Below are 12,500 nucleotides of genomic sequence, written 5' to 3' on the forward strand. Positions count from 1 at the left end.
CCCTAACCCTAACCCTAACCCTAACCCTAACCCTAACCCTAACCCTAACCCTAACCCTAACCCTAACCCTAACCCTAACCCTAACCCTAACCCTAACCCTAACCCTAACCCTAACCCTAACCCTAACCCTAACCCTAACCCTAACCCTAACCCTAACCCTAACCCTAACCCTAACCCTAACCCTAACCCTAACCCTAACCCTAACCCTAACCCTACCCTAACCCTAACCCTAACCCTAACCTAAACCTAACCCTAACCCTAACCCTAACCCTAACCCTAACCCTAACCCTAACCCTAACCCTAACCCTAACCCTAACCCTAACCCTAACCCTAACCCTAACCCTAACCCTAACCCATATACCTAACCCATATACCTAACCCATATACCTAACCCTAACCCTAACCCATATACCTAACCCTAACCCTAACCCATATACCTAACCCTAACCCTAACCCTAACCCTAACCCTGCCAAACCCCGGTGGCGCGCCTCTAGTCTCTTGATCCTGTGATGCTTTTCACGGACCACTTGGTGGATAGGAAAACAGACGCTAGTGTGAGACAAAATTAAACCTAATCCTAAACTAAGGGCTTTTTAGAAGAGTGTTATTGAAGGTCATAAAACCTGAACATACACCTCAAACCTTGACCAACCCTCAAGGGACAACTTAAAAACATCAGAAACCCTATGGTGGACTTTCTAAAAATAGATACACACCCGCTCTGCCCCTGTCCTGCTTTCGTGGGCCTGGGGCTGACCGGGTGAGAGGGACAATGCCAAAACCCGGCATGGAGGTCGACCCTGCCAAACCCCGGTGGCGCGCCTCTAGTCTCTTGATCCTGTGATGCTTTCCATGGACCACTTGGGGGATAGGTAAACAGACGCTAGTGTGAGACAAAATCAAACCTAATCCTATACTAAGGGCTTTTTAGAAGAGTGTGATTAAAGGTCATGAAACCTGAACATACATCTCAAACCTCATACATATGAACCTAACTTACATCCTGAAACAATCCTAAACCTAACCCTTCTCCTAAACCTAACCTAAATCTAACCCACATTCTAAACCTAACCCTAGACCCTAACCCAACCCTCATTATACATATAAACCTAACTTACATCCTGAAACAATCCTAAACCTAACCCTTCTCCTAAACCTAACCTAAATCTAACCCACATTCTAAACCTAACCCTAGACCCTAACTTAACCCACACCCAACCCTCATTATACATATAAACCTAACTTACATCCTGAAACAATCCTAAACCTAACCCTTCTCCTAAACGTAACCTAAATCTAACCCACATTCTAAACCTAACCCTAGACCCTAACTTAACCCACACCCAACCCTCATTATGACACTTAATAATTCTCCATTATTTTTAATGCTCTAAACCACTTAGTTTCCTATATTTATTTTCCCACCACAAGGGGGCGCTCTCCACCTAAAAGCCTATGACATACTATAGAGGGCTACAGGGGACACTTACACACCAAGTCCCATAATTTTATCCCTTACAGACTCTTCAGAATTTACCCTCAAACATTTGACCACTAGGGCGCGTTAGACCTTCGAAAATAGACTAAAACCACTCCCTAGGGGACACTTCATAAATCCCCACTGGCCCCAACATCCTAAACCACCCAGAAACCTTTTAAAAGCTTTAAACTCTCCCCTCGTGGTAACCAGGAAATGAATGCATACAAAAATACCATGTGTTGTAGTCTCTGTCCAAATGCATACAAGTCTGTAGTCTTTCAATCCAACAGGAATCAGGAAGAACCAGGAAGTGAAAAGGGGTGATTCTCTTTGACACAAAAACGGCCACAGCGTTTGATTAAAAAGTCAGAAAAATACAAGGTTTTCACTTTTGGATTGCTCTTGATCTCCTCATCTGAGCCAATATGTTTTTAGCCCTTTAAAATTACTTTTAAAATTTCGCTAAAAAGTTAACTTTTGTTGACACAAAAACGTCTGAATCTTTGGATTTATAAGTCAGAAAAACACAAGGTTTTCACTTTTGGATTGCTCTTGATCTCCTCATCTGAGCCAATATGTTTTTAGCCCTTTAAAATTACTTTTAAAATTTCGCTAAAAAGTTAACTTTTGTTGACACAAAAACGTCTGAATCTTTGGATTTATAAGTCAGAAAAACACAAGGTTTTCACTTTTGGATTGCTCTTGATCTCCTCATCTGAGCCAATATGTTTTTAGCCCTTTAAAATTACTTTTAAAATTTCGCTAAAAAGTTAACTTTTGTTGACACAAAAACGTCTGAATCTTTGGATTTATAAGTCAGAAAAACACAAGGTTTTCACTTTTGGATTGCTCTTGATCTCCTCATCTGAGCCAATATGTTTTTAGCCCTTTAAAATTACTTTTAAAATTTCGCTAAAAAATAAACAAACCAGGAGGAACCAGGAAGTGAAAAGGAGTTTTTCTCTGACACAAAAACGGCCACAGCTTTTGATTAAAAAGTCAGAAAAACACAAGGTTTTCACTGATGATTAGCTCTCGATCTCCTCATCTTAACCATATACTTTTAGCCCTTCGGAGTTACTTAAAACAAGTGCTAGGCGTGAGCTGTCAGTGGTAACAAGAGCTGAACTGAACTCTGGGTTTTCTTTTGACACAAAAACGTCTGAATCTTTTGATTCATAAGTCAGAAAAACACAAGGTTTTCACTGTTGGATTTGCTCTTGATCTCCTCTTCTGACCAATATGGTTTTAGCCCTTCAAAATTACTTTTACATTTTCGCTAAAAAGTACCAACCATTAAGGTGTATTGTATGTAAAATAGGTACCTTTCCCAGCAAAACTATGCTTTGTATTGGGAACGAAATGGAAGAACAGGAGTTGCTCGACTGATTGAAGATGGCTACCATGGAGGGGAGAGCTGACTTCTGCAAGAAACTAACTGCTTTTTTCAAAGCAACACGAGGGAAATCCGGATCCAGCTTGAGTAGAAGCTTGGTGGTCTCTCATGGGTGTTTCCTACCCATGGGTCTAGGCCACCCGCTCTTGCTTGGGTCCAACTGCCGGGATCTCGGTAGCCTGGATACCTTACGGTGCCAACGAAGGGCTATCGGGAGAAGGCTAAGCCAGCAGGAGAGCACTCTCCGGCTCTCTGGAACCCTCCTGGTTCCGGCTGCTTGGGCATGGTGCAGAGATGCTAGTCATCTCTTTCCACCAGTCTCCGCTCTTCTCCAACCCGGAGTTGACATGGAGATTTGCCCCAAGATGAGACCTTTTCTCTGGCTCTAGCTGGGATGGTTCATTCCATCCTGACTAGGGGGTAAGTATCCAGCCACCCTGTGTCCACTTGGGACAACGCACACTGGGATGGTGGTCTGGGGCCAAACAGACCTTAAATGGGGCCCAATCTTTTACTGGTGATTAGCACCACCCACACACCAGCACACTTTGCACTACATGAAGAGTTTCACTACATGAAGACAACATCAAGAGTACGCTACGGAAAACACCGCCGTTTAGTGATTTGATTAGCTAGAATACTAATAGTTCAGATAACACCACTCAACTTTATCTAACCTTTTGAATAGCTAATCCAATCTCATTAGTACCGTAGTGGAGGGCAGAGTCAGCAGGAGAGCATTGGGAGGCTGTGGTCTGACCATGGTTTGCCCCGCTCTCTGGTCTGGATCCCTGGTGATCCTAGCTGACTTAGACATGGTATTGAGATGCTCGGGAGAGTCCAGGAGGCTGCGCTCTGGCGCGGCCAGCCTGACTACCCTGAGAGACTTAAGACAGCGCTCTGTTGTGACTGATCTGGGTCTTCTGGGGGTCTTGGGAGGTAGCGCTTTGCTGCTGCTGGCCTGGGGCCCTTGGTCATCTCTTTCTACCAGATGCTCGGGAGAGTCTAGGAGACTGCGCTCTGGCGCAGCCAGCCTGACTACCCTGAGAGACTTAAGACAGCACTCTGTTGTGACTGATCTGGGTCTTCTGGGGGCCTTGGGAGGTAGCACTTTGCTGCTATTGATCTGGGGCCCTTAGTCATCAATCGGATGCTCGGGAGAGTCTAGGAGGCTGCGCTCTGGCGCGGCCAGCCTGACTACCCTGAGAGACTTAAGACAGCACTCTGTTGTGACTGATCTGGGTCTTCTGGGGGCCTTGGGAGGTAGCACTTTGCTGCTATTGATCTGGGGCCCTTGGTCATCGTCAGATGCTCGGGAGAGTCTAGGAGGCTGCGCTCTGGTGCGGCCAGCCTGACTACCCTGAGAGACTTAAGACAGCACTCTGTTGTGACTGATCTGGGTCTTCTGGGGGCCTTGGGAGGTAGCACTTTTCTGCTATTGATCTGGGGCCCTTGGTCATCTCTTTCTACCAGTCTTTGCTCCTCTCCTACCTGGGATTGACAACAAAATATCAGTACTTAATTCTATCCAATCTTTAAAACGTAACAGAGTAACATTAACAGTTAGACTGGGAACCCTCCACGGTGGGACAATAGTCTTTAAAACTCTAACTCTTATTAACATTTAACTGCTAACAAACTCAACAATGTAAGGAACCTTCCACTGTGAGGTAATGGTATTTAAACTCTAACTCTTCCTAAAAAATGAACTATTAACAAATGAACTATAAACAAACTCAACAACATAGAGAACTAAAAGCCATCATACCATCATGAGATTCCTCGGAAACCATATTGGATTTTCCTGAGGAAAACTTTAGCAACAATTGGACATAAGACACACGCTGGGGACTGATCTACCTACAGCGGGGCCGCCTCAGATGAGGGTGTTTAGTTATTAAAGGCCTGAAACACCCGATGAGTCTTTGGTGAACTACTGATGATGTGTCTTAAAATTCGCCCACAGACTACTTTGCTACCAAAGAACTTGTGGACCTAGGACCTCCTAAAGCAAATTACTGCCATAACAAACCAAATTACAATATCAGAGCTTAATCTAAAGCCTACTCTTCTTTTTTACAAAAACCATGTTTAAAACTTATCCCTAACCCCTATATCCCCCCCGGGGGTTCCTTCTGGAGTAAAACCTAGACCCAAGGACTAATTCTAACCCTAACCTAGGCAATACCTTAAAATAAAACTGAACCCTATTCCTAATTCTAACCCTAACCTAGAGGATCTCTCTGAAACATATTGGACACCTTTACTTAAGAGCCTGACTCTAAGATTATACTTGAACTCCAAACAGAGTTGATTCCCTGTTGTGAGACGAGCTACTGAAGCCTAAAAGGGCAAACCATAGTTCTGATGGCTTAATGCTTGACAAGCGACGACCAGTGCACTTCCCTCGGTCCCTAACCATGCTAGTCATGGTAAAGGCCGTTAAACAAAGACATATACCTAACCCTAACCCTAACCCTAACCCTAACCCTAACCCTAACCCTAACCCCGGTGGCGCACCTCTTAGTTCTCTCAATCCTGTGATGCTTTCCATGGACCACTGGTTGGATGGTTAGACAGATGCTAGTGTGGGACAAAAAATTCAAACCAAAACCTATGTTGAGGACACTTTAGTTAGGTGCACTTAAAGATCACAAAATCTAAAGACAACCTAGAATCTGGACCAACCCTTAGGGGACTATTAAGAACGTCAGAAACCCCTTGGTAGACCTTCTAAAAACAGACACACACCCGCTCTGCCCCTGTCCTGCTGAGTTGGGCCTGGGGGCTGAGCTGGTGAGAGAGACAATGCCAGACATGGCAGGGAGGCTGTCCTGCCAGCCCCGGTGGCGCACCTCTTAGTTCTCTCAATCCTGTGATGCTTTCCATGGACCACTTGGTAGAAAGGTTAACAGATGCTAGTGCGAGACAAAATTAAACCAAAACCTACATTGAGGGCACTTTAGAAAGGTGTACTTAAAAGTCATAAAACCTAAACATACACCAAGAATCTAGGCCAACCCTTAAGGGACAATTAAGAACATCAGAAAAAAACAGACGCTAGTCTGAGACAAACTTAATCAAAGAACCTAATCCCAAGGCTTTACTTGAACTCCAAACATAGTTAATTCATTGTAATGGGAGGAGCTTTTGAAGCCCATAAAGGCAAATTCCTGAATAGGAGGACCTAAAGTACTGATGGCTTAATGCTTGACGAGCGACGGCCAGTGCATTTGCCTCGGTCCCTCTCCATGCTAGTCATGGTGAGGGCCGTTAAACAAAGACATATACCTAACCCTAACCCTAACCCTAACCCTAACCCTAACCATAACCCTAACCATAACCCTAACCATAACCATAACCATAACCCTAACCATAACCATAACCATAACCATAACTTTGACTCTGACTTCACACCTGACCACACCCCAGCCCTGACCATAACCTTGACTCTGACTTCATTCCTGACCATAACCCCAACCCTTACCATAAACCTGACTCTGGCTTCATTCCTGACCACAACCCCAATACTGACCAAAACCCCAGTCCTGACCATAACTTTAACTGTTACAGATTCTTTACAATCAGCTTTCAAACAATTAACCACTAGGGGGCGTTAGACCTTAGAAAATAGACTAAAACCATCTTTCACATGACACTTAATATTTCCCCATTATTTGTAATGTTCTAAACCACTTATTTTCCTATATATTTTTCCTACCACAAGGGGGCGCTCTCCACCTTAGAAACTCCAACACTTTTTAGAGGACCAGTAGGACCACACACACACCAATTCCCATACTTCTAGCTCTTACAGATTCTTTACAATTAGTCTTCAAACATTTAACCACTAGGGGGCGTTAGACCTTAGAAAATAGACTAAAACCATCTTCTACATGATACTCAATACTTCTTCATTATATTTAATGCTCTAAACCACTTAGTTTCCTATATTTACTTTTCCTACCACAAGGGGGCGCTCTCCACCTAATAACCTATGACATACTATAGAGGACCACGGGGCACACTTAGACACTAAGTCCCATATTTTTATCCCTCACAGACTCTTCAGAATTTACACTCAAACAATTGACCACTAGGGGGCGTTAGACCTTCGAAAATAAACTAAAACCACCCCCTAGGGGACACTTAATAAATCCCCACTGGCCCCAATGTCCTAGACCACCCAGATACTTATATTCATTTTCCCACCACAAGGAGGCGCTCTCCACCTAAAAACCTATGACATACTATAGAGGACCACAGGGGACACTTACACACTAAGTCCCATAATTTTATCCCTCACAGACTCTTCAGAATTTACACTCAAACATTTGACCACTAGGGGGCGTTAGACCTTCGAAAATGAACTAAAACCACCCCCTAGGGGACACTTAATAAATCCCCACTGGCCCCAACATCCTAGACCACCCAGATACTTATATTTATTTTCCCACCACAAGGAGGCGCTCTCCACATAAAAACCTATGACATACTATAGAGGACCACAGGGGACACTTACACACTAAGTCCCATAATTTTATCCCTCACAGACTCTTCAGAATTTACACTCAAACATTTGACCACCAGGGGACATTAAAGACAAACCCTGTTGCCAGGCCCTATAGGGGGCACCCATTAACTTATGCTCTCCTTAACTGCATGATGCTCACGGTGGAGAGAGGAAGGGGTCCGGACCCCATCCTCTGACCAACCTCCAGAGGGGCCCCTCCTTTGGTTATCCTGAGCAGCGTGCAGGGGGGCCTTCACATTAAGTCGAAACATCCCACCTTTAGGGGGCACTATGGACAGTACTGAGACCTAACCCCGGGAAGAGTCCCTAGTCTATACTCCCTCCTATAATAAAGAGACAGCATTATTTTTTACAGAGGGTGGCCCCCAGGGGGAGCCACCGTGGAGGTCCTGAATTAGGACCCCCAGGGGGCGCTCCAGCGGAGCAGCCCCATTGGGTTGTGCTCATCTCGGTTGCCGGGTACAGTCAGGAGACCCTCCTGTATCCCAGAGCAACGTGCAGGGAGAGAGCCTGTGCGCAAGGACAGTCAACACCTCCAGGGGGCGCTCCATAGGAGCAGCCCATTGGGGTAAGCTCACCTCCGTTGCCAGACACCAGGGGAGCCTTTACCAGGGGAGGCTTTATCTTATGATCAAAAAGTCAGAAAAACACAAGGTTTTCACTGATGAATAGCTCTCGATCTCCTCATCTAAACCAATGTAAGTTTAGCTCTTAGAAATTACTTAAAACAATCGCTAGGCATGAGCCTTAGAAAACAAAAGGTAAACCTAACTGTATTTTCCTTGACACAAAAAGGTCTGTAACTTTTGATTTAAGAGTCAGAAAAATACAAGGTTTTCACTTTTGGATTGCCCTCGATCTCCTCGTCTTGATCAATGTGCGTTTAGCCCTCCGGAATCACTTTTAAAATTTCGCTAGAAAGTGAGTAAACTTAACTATGTATTTTCCTTGACACAAAAAGGTCTGTAACTTTTGATTTAAGAGTCAGAAAAATACAAGGTTTTCACTTTTGGATTGCCCTCGATCTCCTCGTCTTAATCAATGTGCGTTTAGCCCTCCGGAATCACTTTTAAAAGTTCGCTAGAAAGTGAGTAAACTTAACTATGTATTTTCCTTGACACAAAAAGGTCTCTAACTTTTGATTTAAGAGTCAGAAAAATACAAGGTTTTCACTTTTGGATTGCCCTCGATCTCCTCGTCTTAATCAATGTGCGTTTAGCCCTCCGGAATCACTTTTAAAATTTCGCTAGAAAGTGAGTAAACTTAACTATGTATTTTCCTTGACACAAAAAGGTCTGTAACTTTTGATTTAAGAGTCAGAAAAATACAAGGTTTTCACTTTTGGATTGCCCTCGATCTCCTCGTCTTAATCAATGTGCGTTTAGCCCTCCGGAATCACTTTTAAAAGTTCGCTAGAAAGTGAGTAAACTTAACTATGTATTTTCCTTGACACAAAAAGGTCTGTAACTTTTGATTTAAGAGTCAGAAAAATACAAGGTTTTCACTTTTGGATTGCCCTCGATCTCCTCGTCTTAATCAATGTGCGTTTAGCCCTCCGGAGTCACTTTTAAAATTTCGCTAGAAAGTAAACAAACCTAACTCTATGTCCTTTTTTTTGACACAAAAACGGCTTTATCTTTTGATTAAAAAGTCAGAAAAACACAAGGTTTCCACTGATGAATAGCCCTCGATCTCCTCATCTAAACCAATATAAGTTTAGCCCTTAGAAATTACTTAAAACAATCGCTAGGCATGAGCCTTAGAAAACAAAAGGGAAATCTAACTCTGTGTCTCTTTTTTTGACACATAAAGGTCCGTAACTTTTGATTAAAAAGTCAGAAAAACACAAGGTTTTCACTGTTAGATTGCTCTCGATCTCCTCATCTTAATCAATGTGCATTTAGCCCTCCGGAATCACTTTTAAAATTTCGCTAAAAAGTACCAACCATTAAGGTGTATTGTATGTAAAAAAGAGACCTTTCCCAGCAAAACCATGCTTTGTATTGAGAGCGAGTGGAAGAACAGGACGTGTTCTACTGATGAAGATGGCTACCATGGAGGTGAGAGCTGATTTCTGCAGGAACTAACTGCTTTTTTCAAAGCAAGCAACATTTCAACACGAGGGAAATCCGGACCCAGCTTGAGTAGAAGCTTGGTGGTCTCTCATGGGTGTTTCCTACCCATGGGTCTAGGCCACCCGCTCTTGCTTGGGTCCAACCGCCGGATCTCGGTAGCCTGGATACCTTACGGTGCCAACGAAGGGCTATCGGGAGAAGGCAAAGCCAGCAGGAGAGCACTCTCCGGCTCTCTGGAACCCTCCTGGTTCCGGCTGGCTTGGGCATGGTGCAGAGATGCTAGTCATCTCTTTCCACCTGTCTCCGCTCTTCTCCAACCCGGAGTTGACATGGAGATATGCCCCAAGATGAGACCATTTCTCTGGCTCTAGCTGGGATGGTTCATTCCATCCTGACTAGGGGGTAAGTATCCAGCCACCCTGTGTCCACTTGGACAACGCACACTGGGATGGTGGTCTGGGGCCAAACAGACCTTAAATGGGGCCCAATCTTTTACTGGTGATTAGCACCACCCACACACCAGCACACTTTGCACTACATGAAGAGTTTCACTACATGAAGACAACATCAAGAGTACGCTACGGAGAACACCACCGTTTAATGATTAGATTAGCTAGAATACTAATAGTTCAGATAGCACTACTCAACTTTATCTAACCTTTTGAATAGCTAATCCAATCTCATTAGTACCATAGTGGAGGGCAGAGTCAGCAGGAGAGCATTGGGAGGCTGTGGTCTGACCATGGCCTACCCCGCTCTCTGGTCTGGATCCCTGGTGATCCTAGCTGACTTAGACATGGTACTTAGATGCTCGGGAGAGTCTAGGGGGCTGCGCCTTGGCGTAGCCAGCCTGACTACCCTGAGAGACTTAAGACAGCACTCTGTTGTGACTGATCTGAGTCTTCTGGGGACCTTGGGAGGTAGCGCTTTGCTGCTGCTGGCCTGGGGCCCTTGGTCATCTCTTTCTACCAGATGCTCGGGAGAGTCTAGGAGACTGCACTCTGGCGCAGCCAGCCTGACTACCCTGAGAGACTTAAGACAGCACTTTGTTGTGACTGATCTGGGTCTTCTGGGGGCCTTGGGAGATAGCACTTTACTGCTGTTGATCTGGGGCCCTCGGTCATCTCTTTCTACCAGTCTTTGCTCCTCTCCTACCTGGGATTGACAACAAAATATCAGTACTTAATTCTATCCAATCTTTAAAACGTAACAGAGTAACAGTAACAGTTAGACAGGGAACCCTCCACGGTGTGACAATAGTCTTTACATTTTACATTTACATTTACATTTAGTCATTTAGCAGACGCTTTTGTCCAAAGCGACGTACAAGGGAGAGAACAGTCAAGCTAAGAGCAATAAAAAAGCATGGTGTAACAATAAATACTACTTTACATGAGAATTAGAAAAACAACAACCTAGAAAAGAGGAAAAAGAAGTGCAGGAATGTAACTGCTGAAGTGCAAGTTAAGCGCTAGTCAGGTGCCAGTTAGGAGGGGAGGTGCTCTCTGAAGAGTTGGGTCTTCAAAAGCTTCTTGAAGGTAGAGAGGGACGCCCCTGCTCTGGTAGTACTAGGCAGTTCGTTCCACCAACGTGGAACTATAAATGAAAATAGTCTGGATTGCCGTGCTTGCACGGACGGCAGTGCCAAACGACGCTCACTAGACGAGCGCAGCGTCCTGGGTGTAACATTTGCCCTTACAAGAGCATTTAGGTAGGTGGGAGCAGAACCAGTAAGCACTCTGTAGGCAAGCATAAGTGACTTGAACTTAATGCGAGCAGCTACTGGCAGCCAGTGGAGCTCGATGACTCGATAACTCGATAACTCTTATTAACATTTAACTGCTAACAAACTCAACAATGTAAGGAACCTTCCACGGTGAGGTAATGGTATTTAAACTCTAACTCTTCCTAAAAAATGAACTATTAACAAATGAACTATTAACAAACTCAACAACATAGAGAACTAAAAGCCATCATACCATCATGAGATTCCTCAGAAACCATAATGGATTTTCCTGAGGAAAACTTTAGCAACAATTGGACATAAGACACACGCTGAGGTCTGATCTACCTACAGCGGGGCCGCCTCAGACGAGGGTGTTTAGTTATTAAAGGCCTGAAACACCCGATGAGTCTTTGGTGAACTACTGATGATGTGTCTTAAAATTCGCCCACAGACTACTTTGCTACCAAAGAACTTGTGGACCTAGGACTTCCTTAAGCAAATTACTGCCATAATAAACCAAATTACAATATCAGAGCTTAATCTAAAGCCTACTCTTCTTTTTTACAAAAACCATGTTTAAAACTTATCCCTAACCCCTATATCCCCTCGGGGATTCCTTCTGGAGTAAAACCTAGACCCAAAGACTAATTCTAACCCTAACCCAGGCAATACCTTAAAATAAGGCTGAACCCTATTCCTAATTCTAACCTAAAGGATCTCTCTGAAACATATTGGACACCTTTACTTAAGAACCTGACTCTAAGAATATACTTGAACTCCAAACAAAGTTGATTCCCTGTTGTGAGAAGAGCTACTGAAGCCTAAAAAAGGCAAACCACAGTTCTGATGGCTTAATGCTTGACAAGCGACGGCCAGTGCACTTCCCTCGGTCCCTAACCATGCTAGTCATGGTAAAGGCCGTTAAACAAAGACATATACCTAACCCTAACCCTAACCCTAACCCTAACAGAAGGTCGTAGAGACTTGAAACCAAGTCTGGCGTGTTCAGAGACCTCAAATTATGGGGGACGGAGATTACTTTCAAAGCTCTACGACCTTCCGTTCGGGAGTTAAAGACTTTGGGAGAGATCGGAGGGGGTCCGATCGGTAGTTTTCATCCCTAACCCTAACCCTAACCCTAACCCTAACCCTAATAAACGTAACCTAGACCTTAAAACTAATTCTTACCCTAACCTAAGAGATGGGGTAACATTTAAATGTAAATTAAACCTTAAACTTAATTTATATACTAAACCTAACCTAAGGGTTTCTCTAAAACACATTATAT

Source organism: Clupea harengus, unplaced genomic scaffold, assembly GCF_900700415.2.
Source record: "Clupea harengus unplaced genomic scaffold, Ch_v2.0.2, whole genome shotgun sequence".
NCBI classification, from domain to species: domain Eukaryota; kingdom Metazoa; phylum Chordata; class Actinopteri; order Clupeiformes; family Clupeidae; genus Clupea; species Clupea harengus.